Source organism: Neopsephotus bourkii, unplaced genomic scaffold, assembly GCF_033783945.1.
Source record: "Neopsephotus bourkii isolate Nb327-2 ecotype Australia unplaced genomic scaffold, CSIRO-AGI_Nbou_v1 NB_690, whole genome shotgun sequence".
NCBI classification, from domain to species: Eukaryota; Metazoa; Chordata; class Aves; order Psittaciformes; family Psittacidae; genus Neopsephotus; species Neopsephotus bourkii.
Genome location: NW_026901189.1, coordinates 160,598 through 181,043, shown reverse-complemented (window position 1 = coordinate 181,043; position 20,446 = coordinate 160,598). Strand labels below are relative to the sequence as shown.

Genomic DNA, 20,446 nt, shown 5'->3' with positions numbered 1-20,446 from the left:
ATGCTTTGATCTTGACCTGAATGTTCTTATCTGTTACTAAATTTCACAAAGAGAAACAGAAATGGCTTGAAATTCCCAGTTTGGTTGTAAGTTTGAAAGGAATTCTCCTAATTGGGTCTGAGCACCCCATGAAATAGGAGGAAGACTTCCACAAGCCCCAACACTTCAGTGCCACCAAAGAGGAGTTCATTCTTGTTTCAGGCTTCAACCCACTGTCTAAATCAAATTTGATTTGATCCTAACTACACAATACATCAGAAGTGATTAATTGGACCAACTCTAACTCTTGAAAAAATGGCAAAAAAAAATAAGTAAAACATTATAAAAAACCTCCAGGTTTACAGTACAGGAGGCTTTTAGGCTTTCCAAGGGCCATTCTCAAGGTGTAAGGCCCAGCTGCCCACTTCCTCCTCAGCAACACTCCTGCTGCCTTCAGTGCAAGCACAGCTCTGCCTGTTCAGGGAACACGCAAGGATTCTGATGTAGAAAATAGGAAAAAACCTTCTTTGCTAATAGGAAAAAAATCCTTATAATAATACTAATCTATTTATAATGGTCAAAAAAATATGACAGCTTACAACAGCGTCAGAGCAGCGCTTTGGCAATATTTTAGCATACTGTTGTATTTTTAGAAGGACTGTTCATTTACTTTCTCCTAAATGCCGAATTCTTATTTTTCAACAAACACTCTGTTTTTCGGTGTATCCATATGCCAACATCAGAGTGTTTTATATCAGGGTAAGTATGAACTGCAGGCAGAAACAAAGCTCCTGTACACACGTTGCATTACACCAGCACTGTCAGAGATGCCAAGAAGTCTCAATCTCCTCCCATGCTTTATGCAGCGATAGTTAGCTACGCCACTTGCAAACCTTCTTGGAACGCAATGGTACGTTTTTACGATGAGTAACAGAAAACTGCTGTTTCTTCACCCTGAACATGGAGGAATTATCCCATTGTAAACAATACATCTGACAGTTTAATGATATTGCTCAACCTAACTGGTTTTGGCAAGCTGCACATACGATAAAAGTGCAGCAAGATGTATGTTTAAGCATGTTTGTATTTTCTCAGCACAGAGACCTCAGAAGGGTACCTTATCATTTCAAAATTAATTAGCAAAGCTACCTGTATTCTGAAGTAAAAAACTGTAAGCTCTCTGTTAAGTTTCATCTGGTACTACAAGATCAGGATGATCACAGTCCCTAAGCACTTCTGCAGCTGGAGCTCCAGCACATATAGACAAAATTCACAAGCTTTTATTTTCTCTCTGAAAAGCGTGTATTAGCTGCCATCGCTTACAAAAACTTATACTAAATTAAATACATATGCACCCACATGTTAACTGAATTAACTCAAAACAGTCAATACATCTCAAATGTCCATCTGTTTACATAAGACACTTGCAGCTTTCAAGTCTTGTACTCCTTATAGTGTAACTCTCAACTGAAACAGTTTAGGTTCAGCCAGAAAGCTGCCACATTTCCAGGCATAATGGCTATGTGCTTATTGGGTTTTCATGTTCCAATCATGTCAGAACAGACATGCTATCCAGTTGCATTTGGGTTTTCATGTTCCAATCATGTCAGAACAGACATGCTATCCAGTTGCAAAATGCAGCAGATCCGTGCCAGCCTCTCCCTCTTCAGCTGGAGAAACCTTGTAAACTAAAGCTGGCTGTAACCTGGCAAGATAATACAGCTGAATTAAAAATAAAAATCTCCCCTTGCAACCCCAGTTTAATAGTTGTAAATAGTGCATTTTGCAGGACGAAGAATTTGTTTCTGAGGTAATAATGTATTTTCCAGTGCTGGGAAGGATTAAGAGGGTATAAAAATAGCAGCAGACACAAGTAGCTGTTCTCAGGTAAGTTTCAGGTGCTAAAATATTTTTGATGAGGAGCTTTGTACTAGCTCCTCATGTATATGAAGCTGCTTTTTAATCTGAGTGGCTCACTTCAGCAAGGCTGCAGTCAGCTAGCTGTATTTAAATTGGGAAAAGCCAGGACACATTATCTTGCAGTCCTACAGCTGGAATTCAACCTCCTTTTTTAATTTGAACTGTTCATAGTCTATTATTTGACAGAGATGGAGCAATGTGCAGCTCTATTAAAAAAAAAAAAAAGAAAGAAAGAAAAAAAGAATAAGAAAAACTTCTCTAATTTTAGGGTGGTGCTGGTTTTACCCTTATGAGAGTTAAGCGGTAGCATTAACGATAACAAAAGCTACCTGCACCAGCGTGCGAGACTAGCGTCTCAAAGAAAATAGTTGTGCTCAGACACCCTCCTCCTGGACGCCCCTACTGTATTGTTGCTGTTGCTGATGATCGCGATGTTGAACGCCTACAAATCTCCCACGTGCCTATTTCGTTGGCCTGCTGGTTTAAAAAAAAATTAATAAATAAATAAAGCTAGAGGCCATTATTCATGAGCAGTAAGAAAACAAATCACTCTTAGTCCTACTCCTCTTGCAGATTCCCACACTTATTACCCAAAATCCCACAGCCTGCTATTGGTTCTACCCTTGACCAAAGTACAGGGCTGAGGCAGCATGCCATCCCTAGGGAAAAGCCGATTACGTTCCTCCCGGCAAGGGGCTCCGGTTATTCTAGGATCGCAGGAGGGCTGGAATAAAGTCCCTTAACTTTCCTAAGAAGGCACAGATCGCTTCCACCACCGGTGCCTGGGCCACCTCGACCGGGAGCCGGCGGGGACGAGCGCGGCCGCGCTCCCTACCCTGACCGGTACATCGTTTTTCCCCGACCCGTATTCTCTTTGTGGGGAAAGCAGCCGAAACGGGTGAACCGAGCCTGCAGCGCCCTTCCACTGAGTCACCCTCGGACTCCGGCAGAAGCGAGGCACACGCCTCGCAGAAACATGTGAACAGCCCCTCCCGGTGCCCCCCGTTTCCCGGTGCCCACCGGTGCCCCCCGCGCCCCGCGGCTCGCCTCCCCTAGAGCGGCTCGGACGGCAGCCGCCGCTCGGCACTCACGCACGCACGCACGGAGAGGCAATTACAATAATTTAAAGCTTCCTGTCCGCCGGCTCCGCCGGGATCCCGAGGGCTGAGCCATGCCTGGGCAGGGCGCGGAGCAGCGGCTCCCCGCCACACCACACAGGCGTGGGCACTGCGGCCGGCCCGCCCCCAGCCCCAGCCCCGCCGGCGGCAGCAGGAGGAGGAGGAGGAGGAAGGGGGGTGGGGGAGCTTGACAAGTTGTGCCAAACTTCGGGAGGTGTGCGAGCGCCCGGGAGGAAGCCGGCAGCACTGACAGCCGGCCCCGCCAGCGGAGCCCGCCTCTTCGCGATGCCCCTCGCCGGGGCTTGCCCTCCCGCCCGCCATCCCCCCGCCGCCCGGGGGAGCCCCACGGGGCGCTGAGCGCCCGCCGGCGAAAGTTAGACCGGCGGCGGACAGGCACCTACCCGCTGACTGCAATGTCTCCTCCGGGCGCGGGGTGCTAAGTGAGACACTGGCGGGGTGGGGAGAGGCAGAGGTGCGGGGAGGGACCGGGAGATGGGTGTTTGGTGATCTCTTCCTTTCTCTTCTCCCCTCCTTCCCCCCCCTTCCCCCTTCTCTCTGTCTCTCAAGGACGAGGTGAAATCCCTTTAGTGGTCATGAGGCGGCTTCAGAGACAAACACCACAGTGCGAGTGCAAATAACAAAAGGGGAAAAAAAAAAAAAAAAGGAAAATACACGAGAGGGAGACCGGGAACAATGGGGGAGGAGAGGCTCGCCGCGCCTGGCCGCCGCCGGCACCCCGGCAGGAGCAGGAGGCAGAGGAGGAAGGCGAGGTGGCTGCCGCGGGGAGGGGGCTGCGCGGGGAGTCTCCTCAGAGCAGTCCCGGGCTCCTTCTCGCCGGCCGCGCACCGGGGCGGCCCTGCGGCTGCGGCGGGGCGGACAACGGTAAGTGACGCGCCCGCCCCAACAGCCATCGCCGCCACCATCGTCATCCTCACCGTCCCTCGGGTGGGGAGAAAAGGGGGCGGCTGTCCCCCGGTTGCACGGCAAAGCGGCTGGGGGGCACCGAGCCCTTTCCGCCTCTTCTTCCGCTCGGGAACTTCTGCACCGAGCGGGGCTGCCGTGGGTCCCAGGGACGCCGCTACCGTTTTCCTCCCGAGAGGCAGGCAGTCCCCGTCCCGCTATCCGCTAGGAGTAAACATCCGAATTGCGTGTCCGTGTGCGTGCCCGCTAGCACCTCCCGCACCGGCAGCCCCTATCACACCGGTTCGACCGCGCACACGCACGGCCGCCCGCCGCACCCTTCAGCCACCCCTCTCCTCATTTCGGTGACCCCCGGCCGGGAGCACGACGGGGAAGCAGAAGTTTGGGGTCCCCCTCGCGCCCTCCCGGGGCCGGTGACCAGGCACCGCCCCAAAAAGCCGCGGCGGGTTTGGGGATCTCCGCCACCCCCGCGGCCCGCGCCGCCGGTGCCGTCCCGCCAGCAGGGTTACCTCAACGCGGGCGGCCTGAGACCGGGTCCCGGGACGGACGGGCCGGGCAGCACCCGCCGTGTCACCGCTCCCCCAGGCAGGCGGGGAGCAAGCGTTGCGCCTGGCCCCGCAGCCCGGCTTTGCCCCGGACCCCCCGGTTACCTCCTCATCATCATCTCCGCCAGCACCCCCCCGCCGCTCCTCACTCGGCTGGGCGCAGTCGTGTCCTGGGCTGGCCCCGCGGGGACCTGGCTGGTGGGTCACGGGGCTTCGCGTACGGGTTGGGGTACGTCCGTGGGGTTGGGGTCGGAGGAAGGTGGATTGTGTTCTCTCGGCAGCCCTTTGCTCTGCCTGTACTTCATACAGCTGATCGGGAGCAAGCACCGCGGTGCCCGGGCGCGGGGGAAAGAAGAGGCGAAACCGGCCGCCGGAGCCTGGGGACAGGCAAGGGGCGACCCGCCGGTGCTGCTGCTAATAAAGTCACGCTCTGCAAGTAAGAGGTTTCTCTGTTTTGTTTACTTACGGGGTCTTTTATTTTTAATGGAGAGGTTCGTACACGTGCTGCTGTGGAGCGGTGCAGCCGGCTTAGGCGGAGTGTGCGCCTGAGAGTGGGAAATGCAGCACTAAGCCAAACGGTTCAAAGAAGAGCAAGTTCGGTTATTATTCATCTCCACGAGGGAAGTCTTATCTTCTACAAATATTTGATACTGGGACAAGTCCAATAATTAACAAGAACAATCAAACAATTTCACTGCCTTCTCGGGGATTTAAAAAGTCGTCATCTGGAATTCATGAGCATTACAACCGGGTTTTTTTCTGCTTGGATGCGTTATTGTATATGATCTTTTCAGTATGTGTGCGTCCCTAAGTAATTTTACCCTTTGATGCAAAAAGATGCAAACCATTAAGGGCACAGATAATAGTCACAATTGCTGAGTCAGTGAGACTTCAGCCCTCTCCGTATGAGTGGGGAGAGAGGGTGGTAACCCTGATGGGAAAAGGGAAAAACAACACAAAAAAAAAAAAAAAAGAAAAAAAAAAAAAAGAGGTGGAGGAGTGTTTCTTTCTTGGCTTCCTCCCTACCTCTGTGGCAGGAACTCCCACGGGCGTCCTGTGGGTGGGATGGGAGCAGCACAGAGCTAAGGCACGGCTGCCTGGCAGGAGAATGGCCAGTGATGTAAAGGTGCAAGCGTCTGTGCTCCCAGCTGGCCCCAGAACTCCTCTTACCAGAGAAGAAGCCACACCGGGAAAGGAATGGGAGTACCAAGCTCTGCAGCAGCATTTCTGACACAGCATGAGCTTGGGGTGCCAGGGAGGCAGTGTGGCTTTCAGGACCTGTGGTGACCTAAGCAGGCCAGATTGGTAGTGCCCCAGGGCCCAGTTGTAGCCCCAAAATACCCCAAACTACTCAAACTTGCCTCATCTGGATCAAATTCAGATATCGAGAAAGATGACCACATGCTGAATGGCAAGAGTTTTACCCTGCACTGCCCCAGTCACCAAATTATGTCCAAGGTCTCACAGTGATCACCAAAGTCACAAGTCCTCAGTCCATGCCTGCTCATGCAACCCTCCAGTCTCATGGCTGGCAGCCCCAGTGCTGGCACAGGTAAGGAAATACATTGGGCATGGAGCTCCACTCATTTTCAGGTAATCTCAAGCCTCGGGACCTACAGCCAGACTTCTCTGTGATAGGCTTGATAGGGGAATGTGTCCCCTCCCCACAACTTTCAGATCTCTTTTCTCTTGATACAATTCCCACCCAATTTTTTCATTCCCTCCAGCCCCCCCCTTCACTTCTTGCTTTATGTCAAGTTTCACAATCATGATGAAGTTTCTTGCAGTTCAACACAAGAAAGGAATTACAGTGGTTGGGTCCAAAACTAATCTGGAGTGAAGAGAAAAAGCCAAATGTGGGTGCATTTTGTTGAAGATCAAAAGCACAGTGGTGTGAGATTGTATTATGCTCTCCACAGGAGCTGTATTTTTCTACTACTACAATAGGATTAAGGTGCTCAGTGGAAAAGAGAATTACAAGGGGGGGGGGGGGAAGGCCCATTGGACTGGTACTGTCTGCATTTGAGTTTCTCTTAAATGGCAATATTTCATCCCTCAAGAACTCTTATCATTCTGTTTCCAAACACTTTAAAACAATAATTTTAAAGGCCAATAATAATTTGATTTCTACTATTTGTTACTGAGGATTCATTCTACCTTTTGAGATATATATATTTATATAAAGCATGTTACCATTTCTACATTTGGTCATTTCAGAAATTTCAGTCAACCAGTTGCTTTTGAGTCAAAACTAAAGACATGCCCTTATTTAGCCCTGCATATTTGAGAGCACAGGATGTTAAATGTTAGTATACACAGGCTGTACACAGCTGGCAGCACAGATTCAAGCCACTTTTCCACCCCGAATAACTAAAGAAAGCACAAAAGAAAATTTTTGGCACGGCTTACCCAATGAAAGTTAGTCTCCTGTGCAAAAAAAAAAAACTGCTGCCTGTTTTAAACCAGAAATTTGCAAAGTTTTGGCTAACCTTCAGTTTCCCAATACCAGGGAATTACAGAATGGTTTAGGTTGGACGTGACCTTATAAATCATCTAGTTCCAACCCTTTCCACTGGACCAGGTTGCTCAAAGCCCCATCCAGGCATGGCTTGAGCCTGGTTCTCTTCCAGTCTTCATGGAACGCGATCGTGTGTAAACAATAGGTAATCACCTCTTCTTTAGAGTGAGCAGCATGCTTAGTGAAAGTGGTTTATACACAGGTCTGCTTTCACTGAATTGACCCCAGCCCTGTACCACAGGTTCAGCAATCGCCATTTTAAGCATGACTCCATAAGATAAAATCACAAGTAGATCTCTGCTCGCACAGGACTGATCTGATGCCAGCTCTCCCTGGCTTCATCCCTTCAGCACCACTTTTCATGAGTGAGTGTGTGTGCCTTCTTGCCTCATCCTCCTAGAAAATTCAGGGCGCTCCAGTGTTCTACTGCATTGCAACCTGGAGGACTCATTTTCACAGAAGCTGGTGTAAAATCCTACCTTTCTCATATGGAAGTGTTTTATTGCTACCTTTCAGAGAGGTATAAATTACAGCATCGAAGAACAAAGCCTGAGCCCTATAAACCAGTATTACCTTTGTGCCAAAGTAATCCAATTAAGGAGGTACTGTGATAACCTTAAAGCCATATCAAAATGAAGAAACCACTTAGGAACTCACAAACATCTGTTTTTGTATCAGACTGCATCAGCACAAGAACACCCTTGTGGGGTCCTAATCAGCCAAAGTATCGCTCTCATCTTCTACATTCAGCATGGCTTATCTGCTTCTCCATAATAAAATCAGGGTGATACTTGCTCTGATTTCTGTTAGCAGGAAAAGCCTCTGCTACTTAAATTGAAGCAATATGCTTCTATGCAGGTCCTGTCTCCTTTCCCCCAGAGGCAAGAGAAAATCCCAGGTATGATATTTCAAAAAGACATCCAAAATAACTTTCTACAAAACATAAAACATGCTGCTGTTGTGTCCCTGGATATGGGTCTCTATCTAGTATAACTGGTTCCTCAAACTAAATGATTTCATCAGAGTAACTGCTAGTCTTAAATGCAGTTTGGATCTCACATTTAGGTCCTATTAACTAAATAAGGAATATATTTATTTTTAGTAGAAGGTGGGTACAAAATCTGAAAGAAACAGGAAATGCTGATTAAATTAAATGTTGATTTGGTGTTCTGTAATTTAAACTATTGCAGGCATGTGGAATGATTTAAAAAAAAAAATGAAAGCCAGTTGAAAAAGTTAAGATGCTTGCTTTTAGTTGTCCATGCTAGGCAAAAATTAAGTATTACAAGAATCTGTAAACAGCTTTCAGTTTCAGTAATGGATTAAAGGCCCAAGCAACACTCATCTATCGTGCTACCATTAGTAACTCTTAGATTTCAATGAGATTACTCACATATATAAAAATAATCATAATCTACCAGGACACAGAGGTTAATAAAGACAGTCACAAGGACGGATTTAAGAATCAGGCTGGAACTTCATTAAGGCAATATTTTCACTTGTCAAACAGTTAGGTGGGCCCAGTGCAGGGATTACAAAGCTACAAATTAGGGCAGATCCTCCCAAATCTCTCTTTTAGAATGAGCTCGCATCTGAAGCCCATCCCTCAACCCTTCCCCAAGAAGGACCTAGACCCTCCAACACTTCATGTAGCTTTGCTTCTTTCCTACGTACAAATCCAATTGCAGAGTTCCAGTTTTCATTTCAGCCTTAGTCGACAATGAATGTTACATAAAATTTTCCACAAATTCCAATAGATGAATAAATGTGTACTGTCATTTATTCCAAATCCAACTTTTCAGCCTACCTGAGACTCCATGGTGCCACAAAGGTTATAAAAATATTTTATGCCTCCCCCAGCTATATTTTAACAGAAGAACATACCTTTCTTGAGATCAGATTTCCTCAAGTGACAGCATCCCAAGACCAGCATTTACATGTCATGACACAGAAAGAGAGGATTAATGTAGCCTAAAGCAGCAAGACACCCAAACTCTAGCATCACTTACATGGCTACCAAAAGCAAGGGAGCCAGTCAACGATCACAGCTGGTGGTCCTGTGCATATGCTCTGGCCGTCCACTTTCTTTCTTGGCTGTTTACCACACCGCCAGGTTAATTAATAGTGTTTTTCATGGAGCCTCCACTGGAGGTGGAGGAAGCACTTGCAGGATGAGAAACCATGTGGTGATGCTTACTTACATATGGAGACCACTAAGAGAATGTCTTGCATGGCTCAGCAGGGATCGCTTAGGACTAATTAGTCAGGGCAGACCATTAGGATAGCACAAGTGTGGTACTTCCAGACCGCTAAGTAGTCCAGGTACGTCAGCATGGCGCAGCATTCTGCACAGCCTGCATATTAAATTCAAGCAAGGACTGCAACAAGGTTTTCAAAACGATCAGGAGTATTGGGTGCTCTAGGAATTGGAGAAGTTGTGGTGTCTCAGGTGGCACAGAGTTTTGCAAAAACAGGTGTCTGAGGTTTTATAAATCTAGCCCCATTTGTTAACACTGGTGATTGACTGAAAAAGGGAGGTAAACAAAATCATCTGTGACTTCTGAAAAGAGAGGCCAGTTCCTGCGAGTACATTTTTGCAGGACTTGGCAGTTAGTGTCTTATCAGCAGCACAGGAACAGGGATTTGTATATACTGTTTTAGTAAGATTGGTATCTCTACAGCGCTCCTTAAATGAAAACAAAATTAAAAAATGCTGTAAAAGGAAAGAAAAAAAGACTCAATTTCCCATTTTTGACAAAGGCCTCTTAATTTTGAAAATAACCAACCTTTGTGCCACTAGATAGAGGGGGGTTTAAATATATCTTTAGGTGCAATAATTAATATTAAAATAAATCAGAAACAAATTGTGACCCTCTTTAAAATTTAGCACAGCTGCTGTATGTTTATTATCCAGCACATACACAGTAAATAGTACCCCCAAGAAAAACAAACATAACAAAATCAAACAAAAATTAAGTAAAGAAGTGGCCAAATCTCCAGTCAAAGACACTGTTCTTTAGTTTGTGATCTTTGTTTGTAAAATTGTGCAGCGTATACAATTTTTTCCACAGCATTCTTCATGTAAAGTGTTTTCTTGCACTACCATCTTTTGTGGACTAACACAGCTCCTAATATCCCCAAATTACTATCATAAAAACAAAAAGGAGAGGAGGTTGTAATGCAATGAGGTGTCATTTTGTATTTGTAACAGAACAATCATTGATTTAAAATTGGCATTGGAGTTCCTTTTCTGAAATGATTGCTAGGTTAGGAAACAACAGTTTAAACAAGCAAGATCTGAATTTCTGAAGAAAGGCTCAGGTTTAGCACGTCCTAATCTGTGTTTTGACTATTAGACCTGCACATTTCTCAGTGTGTGCACGTTCTATTTCTATGGAAGCATCCTATAGTAATGCTCCTAAAATCACTGCCTAGAAGGTCACACATCTTTATATTTCACCTTTAAAGAAAACACAGGTCTTACAATGCCAGATAAATAAAATTCTCTCAGAAACTTAAAACCAGTTTCACCTCATACAGCTGCTTGTGTGGTTACAGGTATGCAGTGAAGGATAAGCAGTGCAAAATATCTTATATTCTGCTTTTACAGTGTGTAGGCATTCAGGCTGTTCACTACAAATGACTGCACAAGGTGAGAGGCACTGGAGAATCAGGCCCCAAAGATTTTCTATACTGGATCAGATCACTGGTGCATTAAGTGTGTCACCTCACAGCTGGATGTTCCAAAATGAACCTAGCTATCTCTGTAGTACTGTGGGAACTACTCTGGCAGTCAGATTGCATCCAGGAAAGGAGACTGGGTTTTGTCTTTTATTTTCTGAGTGTAGCTATTTAGAACTGTCCTCATTTGTAATCAAATTGTTCAGACTTCCTTAACAGTTAAACAAGAGTACAGGATGTAAGACATGGCATTAGAAATCATAAATGGCATGGCAGGGGGACACACACACAACATGACACAACAAACAAGCAAAAACCAAACCCAAACACTACTTTCTCACTGTTTTCACACGTTTCTGTGGTATAAGAAAATAGTCCACAATATCAGAAACACATTATAACTATGCCATAATTTACATCATATTTTATACTGCAGAGCTGTTTTGTGGAACTTTACAGCTTTGTATAGTTATCCATTTAGGTCAGAAATGTAACTTAATATTACATAAACAATAATTATATACAATGTGCAAATATCACCTACCTATAGGAGGTACCAGATATCAGCAACATGAAGTAGCAAAAATATGTAAGCACACAAAGCTGTCTAAATCTCTCAGAGGTTTCATATGCTGAACCTCAGTGAGAATGAGATTGAAGCTCACCGCTAGTCAAGTCAGAGGCACAGATATTCCTAAAACATTTCAGCATGCTGATTTCAGCATCTGAAAAATCCAAAGCCTTCTCTGCGCAGAAGAGCAAAACTTGTAGTGCACATACCTTCTGACTGAAAGTCAATGGCACTTACATGTGTCCCTAAATAGCTTTTCTGGAGCTCAGTTTCAGCCACCAAAAAAATAATATACCCAGAGAGAAAATGCATGTGTGTACAGTCACAAACCCCCCTCTTATGCTACTGGTTTTCATACTATTTTTTAAGAGTTTCATGTCAAAAATATTTTTAAACACATGCCATATGACTGGTGATCTGGCTTCCCCAGATCACGTCGCAGCACATGAAAGCTTTCAAGGAGAGCATGTGTCCCACCATCCATTCACTCTTCGTCACTCTGACAGATAAGGCTTGATTGCAAATCTTTTGCCAAAAAATAAAGGTCGTTCAGGAAAGTATTTTTTACCTTTGATTTTGGGTTTGTTTCGGTTTTTTTTTTTTTTTTGACTCTGACAGAACTACTTCTCTCCAGACAAAACAAAGTAAAGAGATGAGTAAACCAATAATCTATTTCTGAAAAATGTTTATGTGAAGATAAACCTGAAATTTCAGTAGTAAAAACAGCTTTTGTTTTGGATCGGTTTAAATGGGCTTATTTTCCTTAATGATCATGTAGTCGAAACACCTGATTGCGTGTGAGCCACTGCCTTAGGAGAAGAGCCCAGGGCCTACAGTAGGGTTGAGCACAGGACTGTTGCAGCATCTGCTGGAATACAGGGTGAACCCCTGAGCAGTGAGTGTTCCTGAGCAGGGATACCAGAGGTTCAGCTGGCACCAGTTTTCGAGCACTGTGCAGAAGAGTCAAAGCAGGAAAGAAGGCCCAGAAGAGAAGATGGCAGGTCATAGGGATGAAATGAAGATATAAGCAAAAAGTCGAGTGGCTCTCTGGAAACTGCAGAAATTGATATTTTAGGCATATCAAAAAAGCTGCACACAGAACTCTTGTCAGACCAGTAAGGGAGCTCTGCATTAGTGGGGGGTGGTTTGTTTGTATTTTATCTTTTAACTGACCTCAAAACAAACTGAAAAGTTTGGAAAACTCAGGTGGTCTCTGGTATGAACTTTTGTTCAGAAAAAATCCACAATAAAACTCTATTATATTCATCCTCCAAGCCAGAAGCAGGGCTGGTATTTGTAAATCCAGAGCAGGGATTAGAAGCCAGGCTTGCAAACAAAGCAAATCCAAGAGTTCACAGCAAGGGCTCTCCAACTATAATATTCCTGAAGTCCTCACCCAGCTACCAGCTGTTTATATCTGGAATATTCTTCTCTTAGATTCATACTGATACTTTAATAGTAAAGACCTTCATGCAGCTGATTAAATTTTCCTTTTGAGAAAGGAGATTTTCAAAACCAAAAGTGACTATGAGATAAACTATGAGCCAAAAGGAAACAGAGACTGAATTTTGATCAACAACAGGCATGGGACAATAGGAAGAGGCACCAAGGAAGACTGCCAGGAGCCCTGAACAGCATCAGTCATTAAGTAGTGAGCTTTCACGCTGCTTAGGGTAGTTAGGCTGCTCCTGCTTTTGGGGTTTTGAAAGGCTTGCCACATTCAGGATAATTAAATAATTAGTATTTGGTTTATAGCAGGTAACAGTGTTTTACTTGGGAACAGTTTGCATCTCTTGAAGTACTCAGGAGCTGGAAAGGCTTTTCCTGTTTCAGCTTCCTTTTTTTTTTTTCACAGTCACAATCTATTTAGTTGTTGAATAGTTGGAATGGCACTGAAAACTAATCACCATCCTACTCTCATGTTACCTTCCTCTAAAACCTGTTTACCCTACTCACCCGCTGTTTTCCTAAAAAAAGGACTGATAAGTGGCAGGATTACCATTTCTGTGGTGACACAGCTCATCACAGAAGAATGCACATAGATGAACATTATTTTTGTAGCAAAAGGAATGACTTTTTTGGACAGATTTATTCCACAGAGGTGGTAGGCTCACGATCCTGCTTGTTACTGTAATTTACAAGCACACATCTTCACCCCTCTTGGCATAATCAATTCCCTGATGATCAATGCCCAGCCAGTGCTAGTGTGTGCATGCATGTGTGTGTCAGGCAATGAGTGTGCAATAGAGAGCTCAAGCTCCCCCCAGTCTGTGAAGCATGTGAGCATCCTATGACTGAAAATATGCTCCCTTGCATAATCCTGAGATTAGCAAATTTCTAGTAAAGGATGTCAGAGAGGAATGGGAGGAGGAAAAATGCCTAAGGTAAGCACAGAGGAAAACCCAACGTAGGAAGGTAACCACAGGATTCATGCCCAGTTCCAGCCGCATCTCTGTCACTGCTTCCTGTGTGACCTGGAGTGAGAGGCATGTCAGCTCCTCTCACTTGAAAATCCCTTCTCTGAAAAATGAGAACAGAAGTAGGTGAAGCTATTTTAAAGATCCTTGGCTAGTTAGAAGACGTGTTGTACAAGTGCCAATTGGTTATAACCAACTTTTGACAGATAGGGGAGGGAAGGATAGCAGATCAAAAAATATGCTCCACTCAAACTGTAGCATTCATGAAAAATGTCACTGGCTGAAAGTGATTATCATCTTGGCAATTGTGCTCAATGGGATCTGTGATCGCATGGGTGAAACAGCTAAAAGGTGATAGCTGGGCCTTCCTCAGGTATGCTGCTAGCTGCTGGTAATTTTAATCTTAAAAGGAGAGGAGTTCTGCAGAGATGCCCCTGTAGGAAGGTGCTGTTGACATTTTTAAGAGCTGTATTTCAACAGCTAGTGATAGGGCTACCTGTCAGGGTGACAGCTGGAATCCCACACACTATATCTATGTATCTATATCTAATAACTCTTCCCACGTGTTGTGCAACTGGGAAGCTTCTAGACAGCATGGACAGTATCTTCCACATACATAGATATGTCATACCTACTATAAACTGAATCCATAGGCCAAATCCTTGTACTGCAGACTGAGGGCCAAAGTTAAGCTGTTTGGCTATTCCTTTTTTAATGAAAGATTCGTAAGTTTCAGGGTAACAAAGTAAGTAAGTATACACAGTCATGTGATATTTTACTTTACCATTAGCATACTCTTTTTGGCAAAACCAGCTGAATGCTACATACAAATGAAACTATGGGGCTTTTAAGTTTAGGTACTGGTAAAACCATTTGCCATGAAACTATGTTTCCACATGTGAACAGACACTGATTATTTCAATTTGCACAATGAAACCTACCACCAGAACTGCCCACGGCAGCCTCTGTTGAGTCCAAAAGAGAAAGCGAAGTCTGACAGATTTTGAGCTTGATATTGAATTGATTAGCAAACCTGGCTACAACTCTGTGGCTAGCAGGGTGGTTCTGTTGGTTTTCTTTCTTGAAGGCAAGTCGGTTCACTGCTAGAGGTTCTGCGTTATAAAGAGAGAAAATAATTTCTACTTAGTACATTCATCTGTCTGTCTGTAATCCATAAATTTGCTACTGTTTAACTGGACTGATGGTTCTTTCATTTATGATAAACCATATTTTAAGTTGGGAACAGTGGAGAGGGAGGCAAGCAAGCAGCCAAGAAAATGCCTAAGTCTTGCCTGGCTCACACAGAAGCATTTCCCAGAAGGGATGCCCCCTTCCCTCCTCTTCCTCCCCAGACATGTTTCTCTGCTAACACTCTGCTTGGGCTCCCCATGTACCAAGAGAAACGGTGGCTGCCTGGCATCAGTGGGGGCAGCTGGGTGCCTGCCCAGGACTTGCTGCTGCCACGTGAGCTCAGTGCACCCTCCCCTGTGTACCTGGCAACAGAGCAAAAATCCATTCCCATCTTTAGCAAAGATATATTTTTTTACCCCATGATATTTTGAATCCTTTCCTCAAGCCTTTGTTAGTTGCACTTGGAAGAACTCCAAGCAGTCCAGTAGACAAAACAATGTAATACTTCAAGAAACACAGCTCATTTGTGTGTCAGTAAGAGTTCACCCACATAGTCACTCTGTGAAGGTACGAGGCTATTTCTTTCAAAGCAGTATCTCTCCCCCCCATCTCTGCCTTGCTGCTTTGCAACAGGGTGTAACTGATATGATCATCTGCTGAGGTGATATAAACCCCAGTGTCCCTGAATTCATTGCTGCTATTAGTTAAGCAAGAGACAAACAGTCAAGAAAGGACTTCGTACTTAATACATACTGTTACTTCATATGTATACACCCTTTGTATGTGGATATAGACCACTGTATATTTATAGACAAAAGTAGTGAAACCTACAAGGGTGCTTAAACCTTGGCTTTTAATGGGTATGATTCTGGTTTCTTTCAAGCTGGAGCATTTATGATTTTATATCCACATTATCATAACTGTCTGAGTCCTAGTTATTCCTTTCCTGAAGCAAGTTACTTGTTGCAGAAAGAAGTTACTGTATATAATTTTCTTAAATGATTATTAAAAGACTTTCTCTTAGCATTTGGGTTGCCAGTTTGAACTGGGTGGCAAATAAGAGGTGGCAAAGTAATTAGCACCTCAGAAATATAACAGATTAAAAGAGAATATTTCTGTCTCATTTTGAACCCACTCAAACACAATGGATCTGTAAATTCAGCTCAGATTTGGAAGTTGTTGGGAGTGAATTCTGCTGAGAAGAAATTATGTTTGGAGAAGATAGAGGAAGAATTGCAATGAAAACTGAAACTTGATACAGAATGGAAATCTGAGAAAATGAAAAATCTAAAAGATTAGATGAAAACTAAACATGGAAAGCTTTTTATAAAAAATACAGCATTACAGGAGCCGAAACTGATTGAAGTCATGTTTCAGTACATAACATAAGCTTTAGTCTTCCTAGAGAAGGAGCTGCTACAAGTTAGTTACTGTGTAAAGGAGAGGCTTTACATTACCCAGGAAAAGTCAGAAGCCAGGTGATTTACTTTCACCCAGTAATTCACAAGGATCTGATTCTGCAGAGTCATTCTCTGGGTAGTATTACTGCTACACAAAGTGCCAAAGATATGGTGAGAGTCCATATGCATGGAGATACCCCACCCAGGCACAACATGAGACGTGGGAGGTGGAAAAAGCGAGGCTGAGTACAGTCCACACTAGCAGCCTTAAAACTTAGAGCCACAACTGTTCACATATTTGCAAATGAAGATTACACTGTTCTTATCCTTAGAATTCAATAAATAAGTGGAAATACTTAAAATACAAAAGAAAGAGAAGTTTGTATAGCAATTTTCCCTCTCCCTCTGTGTTAGTTTCCCCATTGGTATAACTCAGCCAGCTTTAATGCCCGTTATTTCTAATTTGCCATAAAAGAGGAAAGGCAATCAGCAAAGTTCATGTGCTCACATACACTTATACACATGCGTGCATCGATATATCATACATAATTTCTCAAAGTAAATATGTAGTGATTAATTTAATATAAGAAATAATTGCAAACAGCATACTGGGTCATGGGTGACAAATGTAATCATTTACTGAGAGTAATGTATGCAGAAATAAACAAGATATAGCTTATAACCAATGTGTGGGAAGTTAGCTGTGATTCAGGCAAGTGGCTGGATTTCTTATTTGTGGACAGAAGGTTGAAATTTAAGCACTTAACAGACACCTCTCTAATTTCCTGGTAATTAATGATTTTTGTAATCGTTATTAAGGCCTCAAGTCCTAGTCCTGTCAGCTCATTATTGTATTTGTGAGTTAACTGCATCAGATAAAAATGGACAAGCAGCAGCTCCATCTTGGGCTGTTATAGCATTCCGAACTAGAACATTTAACCCCCTCTAGTGGAAAAAGTGAAAAGTGGGAAAGCGGTTCTAAGGAATTGATCACGGTAAGACACGGGCATCCCCGTTGCCTCTGTGATTGATAAATAAAAATTCCTGTGGTCCCTTCAAATGCCCCCTGCTCATAAAGATGTAGTGTTACAGATATTTTACTGCAGGATGCAGGAAAGTGCTTGTAATAGAACAGAGTGAAATGAAGGAAATAAGGTTTGGGCCAAGCATCCTGTTTTAGTCCAACAAGAACACAATTAAGCTGAGCCACCCTAAGAAGTTTCCTTTTAATAAACAGCCACTTCAATTACAAAGTACTTTAGAATGTGGATGCTGAAACAATGTGATTAACAGAGAAAAAGAAAGAGAAAAAAAAAGAGGACAGGTACAAACTTAGCCTACCTTTATTTCTTATGGCACATGTTTTAATGGGATGCATTCCCATTCCAGAGAAGGGGTGTATTTAGTTATTTGAATGGCCGCATTCTCCTCTGAAAATGGGAATGAACTGAAACATGTTATTGTTGCACAGGGCTGTGGTTGCATGGTGTGAACACAGATCTGTGGGCCTCACAGTCCTGAGCTGGCCAGGACTTCCATCTTTATACAAGCCATTGGCTTTCTCTCATCTCAGTTTCCCCATCTTCAAACTAATGAAAATACTTACCCTCAGAGTTCCTCAAAGGTGAAGTGTATACTCAGCAGCAAAGGAAAGTTATTAAGTATATATACACAGCACGAGTGTGTAAGCACACAGCACTGGCTACCTGGGTTCCCAGGGTCCCCACTTTTGCATGCAGATGAAAACTGGACTGAGCATACTAAGAAATGGCATCTTAGCTCTGTGCTCCTTGTCCTGCTCAGGAATTCTTGTCTTGCAAAGACAGCACTCTTTCAACACTGTCACCTCCATATTTAAATTAAAACAGTCAATAACTTTATAGGCACACTGCACCTCCTTTGGAGGTCTCTGAACCTCCAAAAGAGGTCATTTGTATTTGGGTGAGAGCATGATAATATTTTTTTTCCCATTAGGCAAAAATTGTAATGGTGAAAGAAAAGCTTTAACATATCACACTCTCAGTTTAATCATGTTTTACCTATGCACAACTCAAATGAAGTTAGATTTAGATGGTAGATGGGGAATAACACAAGTTTGTCACACCAGGTTCCTTGCAGGAGAAAACTGAAGCCTGCTCTTAGCTGAGGTCAAAGTCTCCAGGAAGTTCTTGAACCTCCTCCTATTCCCTCTGCAGAGCAGTATGGACTTGCTGAATTTTAGGGTAGGATGATGGATCCGTATTGAAAATGCAAATAGCAATATGGTATGTTGCCTTGGAGCTGGACAGCTGTTTAGACAGGAGGAGCAGAGAGACCTGTTCTTGTCCATTTTTTCTTCTTATGGAAACTGAAAGTAGAGTTTTCCTTTACACTCTTAAAAACTGTTTTCTCATTTTTGAAGATTAATATCAGCCATCAGGGTGGTAGTTGAATATAATTCTATATTCTTCATCAGTGTATAACCTCAAAGCCGTTGATTTACAGACTTCTGAAGTGCTGTTTGCACAATCCTGCCATATGCAAGTTTGTACTACACACATTTTTTTCATTGAAAGGTTCATGTTTACAGGTAATTTTCCAGTGTTCAGAAAATGTGGTAAAAGTGGAAGTGTAAAACAGTTGTAAGATGCTAGAAAGTGTCTTGCCAGATTCGAGAAAAGCTTCTCGGATTCAACACAGCTGGCCAGGAAATACCCCTGCCTGCAGCCCACATTCGGTTAGTTTTTCAAAAAGGGGTTTTTAAGAGGTTTCATATTAATGTCACAGCAGATTGCAATGCCTTCAAGTAATCAATCCCTAAACCTGATTAATTCCGAGGACTCACTAAAGGGTGTGCTGTTATATAAAAAGAAAAGGGGATTCTACCCTTTTATTATTTGCATAATGATTGAGGACTCCCCTCAGTTGAGTGTTTGCTAATTTGCAAGACAAGAAATGAATGCTCACTTTCAACCTGCACCTAGTTAAGCCCTACTGGAAACTCATGACTGAGACTTCTCTTTGCATGTTTGCATACAACTGAACCTGTACCTTCAGAGCATTAAAGTGCTACTAGTGAGATTTTCAAAGCAGCCTGTGAAATTCACTGGGATTTTCACACGCAAGATTCTACTCTAGTTTGAGAAACTGAGAGTACACGCAGGTACAAAGAAAGATGCTGATATAATTTGTAACTCAGAACCAATATAAAATAATTAATTCAAAGTCATAAATCAAAAGCTTGCTATCTACTGTTTACCTGTTAGTAAAAAGCAGAATGATGTAACTTTCTAAATAACTTAAAGAGCACACAGAATAACTCATGCTGTGCTAGTGTCATTTGTTACCTGCATTAAAAAAAACCCAATCACATAGGAAATTACCACTTGATCCTAACAGTAGGTCTCTGCTCAGTACTCTGTGAAAGATCAAAACAGCAAGGCAGTGCTTACTCCCCTCTCAAGGAGTTCCTTCTGGGAATCAAAGCTGGCACCTGCCTGCAGAAAATCACCGAGGTTAAATGCCCATCCCCATTGACACTTCAGGCACTATCCTGCTTATTCACAGGACAAGCCAGTTTTGTATCCAGATGCATTTTTAGCACAATCAGACTTCCTATGTCTCCCACCACTGTTACTTTAACTAGATTTTTCTGTGCTTGGAAGCTTGAATGTTTTGGCAGGCTTTACAAATAGAAGTGCAGCTTTTGACCTCCAGGCATTATCCAAGTCCTCACCACACATTTATCAGCCTGAATGTAGCATTAGTTTTATGGACGTTTCCGCTATCAATTCATGACAGTTTCTAGTCTGCCCAGTTCTCCTTTCCGATCAATGAGCACCTGTTAGTCTCAGGACTGGGCAGCCCACATTAACTGTTCAGTCATTAGCACAACTTCCGAGATCAGCACTGACAGCACAGTGTACTTTAGCACTCTCACATTCTGGTTACAAATCCTGTGGTCACACAAGGCTTGCTATCAACACTGAAAAGCTGAAAAAGCAGGTCTACAAATGCAAAAGGCACTGCTTAGCCAGTCACCAGCTGCCTTGCTTGCATCTGAAAGGGGGCAGGTAACAGCTGTAAAGGAGCACTTCAGAGCAAACAGGGATTATAATATACTTGGCCAAAACAATGCTGGCATTATTTATTTTCAGCAAACACCATAGAGAACCTCTGGTGCTGAAGGTTCAGCAACAACATGTACAAAAATATATAGGTTTGTGCAGCTCAGTGCATGTTTTATAAGAACTGGCTCTTGATCTG

General features: G+C 43.7%; 1 protein-coding gene and 1 long non-coding RNA gene across 4 annotated transcripts in view; one reads left to right on the top strand and one right to left on the bottom strand.

Annotated features, from left to right (window-relative positions):
• Nucleotides 1-3,648, bottom strand: part of SOX5 (SRY-box transcription factor 5) — a 639,441-nt gene extending 635,793 nt beyond the window's left edge. Inside the window, exon 1 of one of the 3 annotated variants that reach the window (XM_061353703.1) lies at nucleotides 3,419-3,648. The gene's annotated coding sequence lies outside the window, so the exon portion shown is untranslated. Of the gene's footprint in view, nucleotides 1-2,994; nucleotides 3,125-3,418 lie in introns of those variants that run through there. The other 2 variants (XM_061353706.1, XM_061353704.1) reach the window with 2 other exon arrangements.
• Nucleotides 3,277-6,467, top strand: LOC133212383 (uncharacterized). Its single transcript, XR_009725460.1, has 3 exons — nucleotides 3,277-3,457; nucleotides 3,585-3,899; nucleotides 4,765-6,467. It is a non-coding gene; the product is annotated as an uncharacterized LOC133212383 (long non-coding RNA).
• The last annotated feature ends 13,979 nt before the right edge of the window (nucleotides 6,468-20,446 follow it).